At 34.1% G+C, this 11,859-nt stretch overlaps 2 long non-coding RNA genes across 2 annotated transcripts; both read right to left on the minus strand.

Moving 5' to 3' along the window:
- Positions 1–2,566, minus strand: LOC131621475 (uncharacterized). Its single transcript, XR_009289598.1, has 2 exons — positions 2,429–2,566; positions 1–256 (listed from the first exon to the last, which is right to left on the minus strand). It is a non-coding gene; the product is annotated as an uncharacterized LOC131621475 (long non-coding RNA).
- A 2,297-nt stretch (positions 2,567–4,863) lies between these two features.
- On the minus strand, positions 4,864–7,429 carry LOC131621476 (uncharacterized). Its single transcript, XR_009289599.1, has 2 exons — positions 7,292–7,429; positions 4,864–5,119 (listed from the first exon to the last, which is right to left on the minus strand). It is a non-coding gene; the product is annotated as an uncharacterized LOC131621476 (long non-coding RNA).
- Positions 7,430–11,859: the final 4,430 nt, after the last annotated feature.

The raw sequence follows: 11,859 nt of genomic DNA on the forward strand, positions 1-11,859 counted from the left end.
TTTCTAAAACAGAATAACTTCTTTTATTAATAAAATAGCGGAGTCAAGATTCTCAATTTCCGAATCAAGTAACATCTTTATCACATAAACAACATCATATTAATAAAGCAACTTCACTTAATATATCATTCTAATAAACCAGGATAGTCACAATAAACAACAACATCATAAATATTACAAATCGTCCCCCCGAGTGCTACGTATCAGAGCGACAACCGACTCAATTAACGGCAACTAAATCTTCATACCCGGACACCTGCACGTTACCAATATAAAGGCAACGGCGAACAAGAGAAAAGGGTGAGATATCAAATCATATAAGTGAGCGCATGATAATTTGTATATTAGGAATTAGGCATATATAATTATCACATCGCAAGTATTAATATCGCCATACACTTCATACTTTCACCAACTCACAAATCTCACGTACTTTTCATCACACCACAAGTCACGACACTTCATATTCACATCAATTATATATGAATCACAAGTATAAATCACAATTCCAATCCCAAAACGTCATAGCATATAAGTCATACATCTAGTCATAAAACATCACATAAACATCTAAACACAAAACATCACATATAAGTCACACCAGACATATTCAGTTAATCGCATTCACAAATATTAATATCATCATACTAATAATAAAATCATCAATTCACATCTTCACATACTTCCATCATTTAACAAGTCATGGAATACAATCACGATATAGTCACAAAACGTCATAACTATGATCACATAAGACACATGGGACATGACTCATGTATATGCATGTGGTACCAATCGGAGCTTCAGCCCCCGTCACCAATTGCCCGAATCTGAGGCACAAGGCATAAGCCTTCGTCACTAATTTGCCAATCCAGGCCGTCACAGAGTATGCATATGAAATGTGACTCGACAAACAAGACAACACAGCATACTCATCACCATCACATATCGTCATGAGGCATAAGCCTATATCACAATTAATTACCATTATATGAGGTAATTCACGTCACCATAATATTTCATCTTCACTAAGTCACAAAATTATCATCACGAATATATACAACATCACGTATTACCATTCATCACAAACATCGCCAAGTTTCGACACATCACGACAAACATATAACTTCACATATTAACGAAATCATTACAACAAATAGACACATTAAGTCAAGTCAAATTAGTCTTATAATCCTCCATAGGTTAGTCTTTAAATTAACTCGCTAATCCATTATCAATTAACCAGAATTATTCACCTAATAATCTCTAATTAATCGGGTATATCCTGCGTCACTACCGGTTATCTAATTTCCGGTTAAATCCTTAATATTCACAACTTTTACGAATTTTCGGTTTATACTCCCAAGTCACTAAAAACACAGCTCAACCGGTTAATTCGGATACAATTCTATTCTTTACCGGTTATTTGATTCGTTCGGTTAAATTCTCAAGATACCGTTATTTACCGACAAACCGAATAATTAATCTAAGTCTAAATATTTTCTAATTAAATAGACTAATTGAAATTAATTCACTATTAATTTAATCAACTCATTAATGTCTCAATATAAGAATTCAATTCACTATTTCATTTATATTTCTAACATCTAATGTTCAATTACATAATTCACTACTTTAATTAATCAACTATTAAATTATAATGACAAACATAAACCACCTCTTTAAGTTATCAATTGTAGTTGTTTCACTCATGTCTTTGCAACTCACTAGCAAGAAACCAACCAAGTATTTATATTTAAATTTATTGAACATTATTCAATCATTAATTAATCGACTGATTAACATCATAATTTCAACAAAAGAACACCACCACGTTAATGTACTACTTAAACTAAGCTACCACGTCAATTTTCATCAAATTCCGGACAACTAATTATACCGCTTAATTTGTCTATTTCGATCAAACGAGACTGTTTTGCATTTGTTAAACAATTCTGCTAATTATTCCTCAGTTTACTAAATTAACAAACTTATTACATAATTACTATTATTCTAAATCTATAATATATTTATATTATTAAAATAATGTTATTAACAAAATGAAACAAAACCAGGAAAAAGATACAGCACACCAAAATGAAATGTGATGTAGCCACATTGAAACGGAAAAGAAGAAAAAAATAGAAACTAAGGGTTTCCGTACGACACCCTCATCACCAGCAAGGCTGTCCGTCAATGGATTTCAATGCCATGGTTTGTTTCGTACAGTAATCTCTTTTTAATTTCCAGAAAGCAATTTCAAACAAGTAATAGATTTCATCACATCAACTCAAAATTCTATTACTCATGTTATAAATTCATAATTTCCAGCGAGAATTAACATAAGCAAATGCAATAAACTAAATCCTTAATCCCCAACATACAAGGTTGCATAAGCCCCATTATAAGAAAAGAATCCCACCCTTACCTTGGATTGAGTGCAGCTCTAAGAAAATTCAATGGAATTTTTGAGAAAAATTACACTTTAGAGCAACACTTTTGGATCCCCTTTCTCCTCTTCACAAACCCTAGCCTCCACATCTTTTCCTTTTCACGGTTCAGGCTGTTCTAGTTTTTGTTTTTAAAAGAAATGTTACTACTACTACTTCTAAGTAGTAAATTTAAATGGATCTAATAAAATACACCCCTTAATTGTTTAATAACACCACAAATAAGCCCAATATTATTTCTACCCTTATAATAAATATAACACATTCACTTTTATTCCATAAAAATAATATCCGATTATTTTAATATACCAACTTACTACTCAATGTCTCATATTTCCGGTCTAATCTCAATTACTCGGAAAATTCCCAAAACTTCAAATATTATTCCAATAATATTTCTAATACTGAAAATACCAAAACTTTTGGTTAAATATCGATCCGCTATCCCGAACTAATACCGACTAAATCGTCTCAAAATACGAAAACTTCACTAAACACTCCGAACGTCTAGATTAAGCGAATAATTGAATTTCCGGGCGTTACAACTCTCCCCCACTTAGAATATTTTCGTCCTCGAAAATCTACTTGACAACACCATCGCAACCAAATCTCGTATCCAATTCTCAAATCTCTAAATCACACTTGGTAACACTTCAATCACTACTTCTTCGTCACAAAAAAATTATCCCACAAAACACATTACTATTCTTACCAGATTCACAATAATCTACGACCCAATTCAGCATCCTGACTCATCGCACTTAGTCCAACAGTCTATCAATCCAAACATTAAGATAACTCCACTTCACAGTCTTCTGACATATCGTCCCTCACTTCTTACAAGTTGTATAACAATAGTGTAATGCAATGCTTCCGCTGCACAACTCTGATAATTCTTCTTTAAGCCAATGCCTTGTTAAAACTCCGTCAACTGTAGTGTTCATAAATTTTCAATCCAACACGGACTTTCCTTAATAATCATTTTCACATCGTTGTTTCACTGTTACTTCCAAATCTTTGCCTTGCGACATTCGCTTGTACAATACTCACTACTCCGAATTGTTCATTTCGTCAAACTCTTACTCAACCACTCCTCTTATCAAGATACACAAGCTGGTGAGCGACTACCTTCACAATGTAACATCAATACTTTTTCTCTACTATTAAGATAGAAAGACAGATCTATAACATTCAGTACGATTGTCATCTACCATTAACAATGGATTGAGGGTGATCAGTTCCCCAATTTGTCATTTAGTATTCGACAACCATAGTGGAGTATAAACCGTCGTTACTTCGTAATAGCGTCATCTCTGAATTTTCACTCAAATCCATTAACACGTCATAATCCAATGATTCACCTTGGGTTTTTACAATACCCACAACTTCCTACTCGTTATATCTTGTCGATGAGACACCAACGTCCAAGCATATTACAAAATCTGCTTCGTAGTCACTTAGCATCACACAATCGTCAAACGTCTTTCCATCTCCAAAATTACTTCTATACTCGTACTTCACAATTCATCTCATTATCTTTCCAACGCTTCGAACGGAGCTAAAATCGGATATCCGGAACTCAAGTTATGAAATTTTAAAGTTTCACAATGATTCTGAATTTTCTGCGACTTGCTTACGGAGATCCTACTCCGAAACTCACTTTTCTCCGACTCAAACACATCCCAAACAACCTCTAGCATAACTCCTTATAACTCGAGAGATGCATTCTTTCATCGAAATTCCAATCTTGATATCACGGAGACTGCAATTCTTTTTACAGCTACGCGTGTCCTCGAGTTTCCAACTCGAACTCGCGATTCACAACTCCAAGCATCAACCACATCCGACAGTTACTTATGCGAGTCCAACATAAAGCCCACTGCAACTTCATTACACTATCACTTTTCAAACATCGGCATTTCACACAAAGGTAACTCGCACCGACAACTTCACAGTCCTCAAACGTGTTGAACACCGTAACTCTCTAAATTTTGCTTCTCAAAATCATTCTTAACTTGACGTCACCTTCGAATCCAGATAACATCCAAAACTCTCAACACCGCTTGCACCGTCGCTTGTTAACAGCATACCAGACTATCTCTTACAACAGAAACCTCTTCGATAAGCAAGGCTTCTCCCCCACTTATCATCAACCCAATTCCTGAAATTAAAACAAACAAGTACCGACAGTGTTCACACATTGTCGCGTACCAAGGGATAGACAACAATTAGACAACATTGGCCGGACAGACCAACCAGGCTCTGATACCACTAATGTAACACCCCATTTCTACCCGACAATTATAATGCGGAAAATATCAGAGTATTTAAAAATTTCTCGACAAACAAATGAGGCGTCACATATTCACTTCAACAGTAAATCACTTCATCGCATTTAGCGGATACATAGCACTTTCTAAAACAGAATAACTTCTTTTATTAATAAAATAGCGGAGTCAAGATTCTCAATTTCCGAATCAAGTAACATCTTTATCACATAAACAACATCATATTAATAAAGCAACTTCACTTAATATATCATTCTAATAAACCAGGATAGTCACAATAAACAACAACATCATAAATATTACAAATCGTCCCCCCGAGTGCTACGTATCAGAGCGACAACCGACTCAATTAACGGCAACTAAATCTTCATACCCGGACACCTGCACGTTACCAATATAAAGGCAACGGCGAACAAGAGAAAAGGGTGAGATATCAAATCATATAAGTGAGCGCATGATAATTTGTATATTAGGAATTAGGCATATATAATTATCACATCGCAAGTATTAATATCGCCATACACTTCATACTTTCACCAACTCACAAATCTCACGTACTTTTCATCACACCACAAGTCACGACACTTCATATTCACATCAATTATATATGAATCACAAGTATAAATCACAATTCCAATCCCAAAACGTCATAGCATATAAGTCATACATCTAGTCATAAAACATCACATAAACATCTAAACACAAAACATCACATATAAGTCACACCAGACATATTCAGTTAATCGCATTCACAAATATTAATATCATCATACTAATAATAAAATCATCAATTCACATCTTCACATACTTCCATCATTTAACAAGTCATGGAATACAATCACGATATAGTCACAAAACGTCATAACTATGATCACATAAGACACATGGGACATGACTCATGTATATGCATGTGGTACCAATCGGAGCTTCAGCCCCCGTCACCAATTGCCCGAATCTGAGGCACAAGGCATAAGCCTTCGTCACTAATTTGCCAATCCAGGCCGTCACAGAGTATGCATATGAAATGTGACTCGACAAACAAGACAACACAGCATACTCATCACCATCACATATCGTCATGAGGCATAAGCCTATATCACAATTAATTACCATTATATGAGGTAATTCACGTCACCATAATATTTCATCTTCACTAAGTCACAAAATTATCATCACGAATATATACAACATCACGTATTACCATTCATCACAAACATCGCCAAGTTTCGACACATCACGACAAACATATAACTTCACATATTAACAAAATCATTACAACAAATAGACACATTAAGTCAAGTCAAATTAGTCTTATAATCCTCCATAGGTTAGTCTTTAAATTAACTCGCTAATCCATTATCAATTAACCAGAATTATTCACCTAATAATCTCTAATTAATCGGGTATATCCTGCGTCACTACCGGTTATCTAATTTCCGGTTAAATCCTTAATATTCACAACTTTTACGAATTTTCGGTTTATACTCCCAAGTCACTAAAAACACAGCTCAACCGGTTAATTCGGATACAATTCTATTCTTTACCGGTTATTTGATTCGTTCGGTTAAATTCTCAAGATACCGTTATTTACCGACAAACCGAATAATTAATCTAAGTCTAAATATTTTCTAATTAAATAGACTAATTGAAATTAATTCACTATTAATTTAATCAACTCATTAATGTCTCAATATAAGAATTCAATTCACTATTTCATTTATATTTCTAACATCTAATGTTCAATTACATAATTCACTACTTTAATTAATCAACTATTAAATTATAATGACAAACATAAACCACCTCTTTAAGTTATCAATTGTAGTTGTTTCACTCATGTCTTTGCAACTCACTAGCAAGAAACCAACCAAGTATTTATATTTAAATTTATTGAACATTATTCAATCATTAATTAATCGACTGATTAACATCATAATTTCAACAAAAGAACACCACCACGTTAATGTACTACTTAAACTAAGCTACCACGTCAATTTTCATCAAATTCCGGACAACTAATTATACCGCTTAATTTGTCTATTTCGATCAAACGAGACTGTTTTGCATTTGTTAAACAATTCTGCTAATTATTCCTCAGTTTACTAAATTAACAAACTTATTACATAATTACTATTATTCTAAATCTATAATATATTTATATTATTAAAATAATGTTATTAACAAAATGAAACAAAACCAGGAAAAAGATACAGCACACCAAAATGAAATGTGATGTAGCCACATTGAAACGGAAAAGAAGAAAAAAATAGAAACTAAGGGTTTCCGTACGACACCCTCATCACCAGCAAGGCTGTCCGTCAATGGATTTCAATGCCATGGTTTGTTTCGTACAGTAATCTCTTTTTAATTTCCAGAAAGCAATTTCAAACAAGTAATAGATTTCATCACATCAACTCAAAATTCTATTACTCATGTTATAAATTCATAATTTCCAGCGAGAATTAACATAAGCAAATGCAATAAACTAAATCCTTAATCCCCAACATACAAGGTTGCATAAGCCCCATTATAAGAAAAGAATCCCACCCTTACCTTGGATTGAGTGCAGCTCTAAGAAAATTCAATGGAATTTTTGAGAAAAATTACACTTTAGAGCAACACTTTTGGATCCCCTTTCTCCTCTTCACAAACCCTAGCCTCCACATCTTTTCCTTTTCACGGTTCAGGCTGTTCTAGTTTTTGTTTTTAAAAGAAATGTTACTACTACTACTTCTAAGTAGTAAATTTAAATGGATCTAATAAAATACACCCCTTAATTGTTTAATAACACCACAAATAAGCCCAATATTATTTCTACCCTTATAATAAATATAACACATTCACTTTTATTCCATAAAAATAATATCCGATTATTTTAATATACCAACTTACTACTCAATGTCTCATATTTCCGGTCTAATCTCAATTACTCGGAAAATTCCCAAAACTTCAAATATTATTCCAATAATATTTCTAATACTGAAAATACCAAAACTTTTGGTTAAATATCGATCCGCTATCCCGAACTAATACCGACTAAATCGTCTCAAAATACGAAAACTTCACTAAACACTCCGAACGTCTAGATTAAGCGAATAATTGAATTTCCGGGCGTTACATTCAACATACCCAATCGAACACTCTTAGGGGTCACTTCACACACCAAACTCATATCTCAGAATTGCTCAATTAATTCTAACTCCTTAACCATCATTACCGACATATGCAAAGTCTTGCGACTCAAAGCATCGACAATAACATTATCCTTTCCTGGATGATAATTCAAATTGAAATCATAGTCCTTCAACAGTTCTAACCACCTTCGTTGTCTCATATTTAATGCCTTTTGATCAAACAAATACTTAAAGCTCTGATGGTAACTAAATACCTCAAATCTAGAACCATAAAGATAATGCCTCCTGTCATACCCCAAAATTTGCCCATCATATTTTTATGCTCAAGCTTATTCGAATATCAGAAGCTCAAGACTTGATTGACTGTACACTCTCCTAAACAACAACCCTCAAGCTAGGGTTTCGATTTCTTCAGAGAAAAATCAAGTTTTGATAACCCAAGTGGACCTCATAACCTCTCATATGATTCAAAGAAACTCTATGCCAAATTTCAAGCCCTAATTCAAAGGATAGCTCAGTCAATGGCCCAAACGATCAATAATAGACTGGTTAACCTAAAAGTTAACTGTGGTCAAAGCAAAGTCAAAACTCCTGATTTTTTGTCAAGATCTTCATGTTGAAGTATCATTCACCATTTGATCAAGAATTGATCATGGTTCATCAAGGAAAGATCAAAAATCAACAAATCAAAAAGTTTCTAAATTAGGAGAAAGTCAACTAAACTTTGACCAGCCATAACTCCTACATGGAACATCAGAAATTTTCCATCCAAAGCTCATTTTGAAGGAAATTGAATTCTCTACAAATATGTCTCTCACATGCCAAGTCTAAAAATGCTTCATTTGAGAGATATGGACCAAAACATTATAGGTCCTTTTCAAAAGTCAACAAAAAGACACTTTTTTCAAAAGGACATAAAATGAGCATGGAAAATAATTTTGATATGAGACCAAAGACACTGGTTAGAGGACTCCCTAAGGTTTTTAAAAAGTCCAAGAGCTTGAAAAAATGTTGAAGTATGAGGAAATGGCAAGGTGCACAAGTTCACCTATTTTCAAGGGCATGTATGAAGAGAAAAGGTTCAAAACTCCAAATATTTCCAAATGGGCCTATTTTCTTTCCATACATTCTTTATCCTAGGCCCATGCACGCCCCAAAACAAGAGACTTTTATTTTTTATTGTTTTATTAATTATTTTATGGTTTTTAATCATTTTAAATCATAAATTAATTATATAAAATAGTAATGACACGAAAGATTTTATTTTGGTTTATTTTTGTGAATCCAATATTCAATTTAATACATGGACAAGGTGATTGGAGAAGATTGATCAAAAATAGAAATATTAAGATTTGATTTTCAATCAAAAAATTTGCATATTTCCATATCATAAAAAGATTGAATTTCTCTCCAAATATTTAACCTAATCTCCTCTCTATATATATCAAAACCTAAACAAACAAGGGAGGACGAAAAAAAGAGGAAGGAGAAGCCAATAATTAGGGTTTTCAAATCTCAAAAACTCATAAAAAACTAGGGCAAAAAGAATCTCTTCGTGCAGCCACTCCAAAACCGCTTCATCCATCCATTCATGCTTCTGAGGTATAGTAGGGTACGGAAGGATCATTATCCACGGCCAGAATTCAGTGAGTCACACCATACATGAACTTGTTTTTGCATCTTTTTGTATCAATCTTATTTCATTTATTTAGTGTGTTGTGATTAAAACTAACCATGCTAACGAGTTCCTGTGGTCTATTAGAACAGCTTAGACGTACTAGATGAAAGCTTCGAGCCATGGATCAATACATGCCATTGTTAGGGTTTCGATGATGAAGCTTTCGTTTTCCATGTTACGAGCGTTCCCGGACCCAAACGAAGGCCCTAATCAGTTCATGGCATCTTGATTATAAGATCTGGGCACTTAGTTTAATCGTTGTTATCCTTTTTCGTTGTTTTTAAAAGTTGCAGAAAATCGTAATAAGATCCGCAGCAAAAGTCGCAGGTGAAAGCGAAAGTAAATCCGCAGGAAAATGATGAAGATGACGATGAACAGTTCTTGGGGCAATGGATTCGTACGCGTGGCTCTTCTGGTCTCTCCCTCATTGGACAGTCAGCCATGCCTCTCTCTCTTTCCATGCGTGCAAGGCCATGATTGGTTGGTCAGCTTTTTCAACCACACAACTCGTTTCTCATTGGCTCATGCGGGAACAGGAGGGCCCCACGTTGAATGTTTCATTGACTTGGTCCTTTTTGTTTCTATTTTATATATAATTTCTTCCAAGCAAATTAATTATGACTAACTAATGTAGCTGGAATGGCAAAGGGGATGATTGTGTGACGTACAGGACTGGGGTTCGATCCCCAGGGTTCTACAATTTTATTTTTCAATTATATATGACATCGATCCAGTGTGTACCACGCATGGGCCATCACCATACGCCCTCTGATCTCCTCCACCAGATCTCCACCATGACCACATCTGACGGACCAGAGCGCATGCCTATCATAGACCTTCACCAACGCATCACATCTGATCACACAGCTAATTATTCTTTAATTTATTTATTTATTTTAATTACATACTACTTATTTATTTCTTTTCTAAACCCTTTTTATTTAAAAATACTTAAACCATATTTTATTTATTGAAATAAATATTTTCATACCTCTTTAAATTTTAATCGAACTTTCAATTTTTTTTTAATTTATTCACTTTTCGTGTTTAAATCCGTTGTTATAAACCATGATTTTATTTTTTTGGCATACTATGTTTCATCATGACTACTATTCATTGTTCTCCCCTAACCCTAAAAATTCCGCTACTGGTAGATGTTGCCCATTAACTCAAGGGTTTGCCTTTTGCCATGCCTTTTTTATTTGCTTGTCTAAATTATTACCATCTGTTGCATTATAACTATTGAGATCTTTAATGCACTAAAATTTCTCTTCTTCATGGCTAATTTTCAGGGTTACCCCAGGATCATTCAGCCGCGCGCCCCGCCATTCCTAAAAAGCTAAGTTTCTATTTAACGTCATTTTATTTTTCTTTTTGCCTTTTGAATTAAAATAGGGTTTGCCTCCCTAGTTAATGAATCTTTAATACATTAACCCTTATTTATTTTTCCTCTTAATTTGTAGAGTTGATCAAGGGTTCGAGGAAGATCAAGGCTCAAGATAATTATTCATCCCTCTTATTTTTTCCGTCTTTTAATTTCCCCCATTCCCGCAGGTGTTTATTGTAATAGCGTAGGACTTTATATTTTTCTGCCTTTTATTTCTGCTTTTATTTGATTTAACTGCGTGGTTAGTAATCTTAGGGAGTGCAAGCCTTGAACCGAATTAGATCACTAATTACAAGATAAAATATCTGAATTAACCACTTGATTGTGCCACACACGCACCTTTAGGGTGATCCCTCTGGTTGCCTTGTTGCCTTATTATTTGCTGCCTTGTTGCCTTAATTCTGTTGCCTAATAATAGTCAAAGTCCCTCGATTCCGAGGATACCTAAAGCAAATGTTGCCTTTAAAGTTATTGAAACTCCCTCGAGGTTGCCTTATGAAAATAATTGTCCCTATTGCTAAGGTATCCTCGCATGATGCCTAAAGATATTAAATGACTATTTTATCCTTCCCTTAGACTACCTGCCCTCTTTATGGCATGGGACAGTCTTATGGCGAACGATACTCTCGATGACCCTTAAAATATCCAATTGAAAGACTTCCTGCCCTCTCATGGTATGGATAGACCCTTTCGCCTGAAAAGCTAAAAGAACGATTTTTAAAACTTAGGGTAGTTGCTATTAATTGATTGCTCTTTTTAAAAATTCAAATTCAAATTCAAATTCTTTTTCCCACTTCTTTTTTTTCAAAGAATATTTTCAAAAAGACTATGCTTATTTACAAGCTAAAGTTCTTCTTCAAAATCTTTTCTTTTCACACCTCCTTTTCAACATTTTAAACAAAGTGAGCTAAGCAATTAAGAG

This window comes from Vicia villosa, unplaced genomic scaffold (assembly GCF_029867415.1).
Source record: "Vicia villosa cultivar HV-30 ecotype Madison, WI unplaced genomic scaffold, Vvil1.0 ctg.000006F_1_1_1, whole genome shotgun sequence".
Taxonomy (NCBI): Eukaryota; Viridiplantae; Streptophyta; class Magnoliopsida; order Fabales; family Fabaceae; genus Vicia; species Vicia villosa.